Raw genomic sequence first — 1,579 nt, forward strand, 5'->3', positions numbered from 1 at the left:
GAAACCATACGTTTTTCAAAGACTGTGAGTCAGTGTCTGTTCTGCAAAGAAGTTCATTGTGCCCCCTTTTTAGATTCCACATGTAAGTGATAACATATGACATTGGTGTCTCATTGTTTGACTGACTTCACTTAGCATGATAATTTCTAGGTCCATCCATGTTGCTGCAAATGCCGTTATTTCGTTCCTTTTAATGGCTGAGTAATATTCCATTGTGTATATGTACCGCATCTTCTGGATCCACTCCTCTGTCGATGGACACTTAGGTTGTTTCCATGTCTTGGCTATTGCATGTAGTGCTGCAATGAACATTGGGGTACATGTGTCTTTTCAAGTTATGGTTTTCTCTGGATAGATGCCCAGGAGTGGGATTGCTGGATCAAATGGTAATTCTATGTTTAGTTTTCTGAGGAATCTCCATACTGTTTTCCACAGTGGTTGCACCAATTTACAATCCCACCAACAGTGTAATAGGGTTCCCTTTTCTTCATACCCTCTCTAGTATCTATTGTTTATAGAATTTTTGATGATGGCCATTCTGGCTGGTATAAGGTGGTACCTCAGCATGGTTTTGATTTGCATTTCTGTAATAATGAGTGATGATGAACATCTTTTCGTGTGGTATATTTTTGGCAATCTGTATGTCTTTGGGGAATTGTCTTTTTAGATCTGCCCATTTTTTGATGCGGTTGTTAGCTTTTTTGGGATGGAGCTGCAGGAGATGTTTATAAATTTTGGAGATTAATTCCTTGCCAATCACCTCATTTGCAAAGGTTTTCTCCCATTCTGTGGGTTGTCTTTTCATTTTGTTTAGGGTTTCCTTTGCTGTGCATAAACTTAAGTTTAATTAAGTCCCATTTGTTGATTTTTAGTTTTATTGTCATTACTCTAGGAGGTGGATCTGAGAAAATATTGCAGGGTTTATGTCAGTCAGTGTTTGGCCTATGTTTTCCTCTAAGAGTTTTGTAATTTCCGATCTTATATTCAGGTCCTTAATCCACTTTGAGTTTATTTTTTGTGTATGGTGTTAGGAAGTGTTCTGATTTCATTCTTTTACATTTAGCTGTCCAGTTTTCCCAGCAATTTCCCACTTATTGAAGGGACTGTCTTTTCTGCATTGTATATTCTTGCCTCCTCTGTGATAGATTAGTTTGTATAACATTCTAAAACAATACTTGCTCCAGGATATGAGGAACTCAGCTGAGAATGTTTTCTCACCAGGCTTCTCCAAAATTCTTCCACCCACTTTGCCCTTGATTCTTCTCACCCCTCACTGTAACTTATTAGTCTTCTGTCCATACAGATAATTTCAAATGCAGCAAGCTCCTTTCTGATGGTACATGTCTCTTTTCTTCTAGCCTCACTTTTGAATATCACAGTTCATCATTTTAAACACTAAGCATTTTGGATAATTTCACCAGTAATAGGTTTGGTTTCTGAGTTAGGATTCAGTGAGCTTATTTTAAAATGAATGTCATCTTTAACTGGTTTGTTGGGTCTTGGAGACAAAGGGTAGCTGTTTTACAGATGCCACCCAGACATGGCTAATGAAGTTCATGTGCTCATTCATGTCCATTTT

Source organism: Sus scrofa, chromosome 16, assembly GCF_000003025.6.
Source record: "Sus scrofa isolate TJ Tabasco breed Duroc chromosome 16, Sscrofa11.1, whole genome shotgun sequence".
Lineage (NCBI taxonomy): Eukaryota > Metazoa > Chordata > Mammalia > Artiodactyla > Suidae > Sus > Sus scrofa.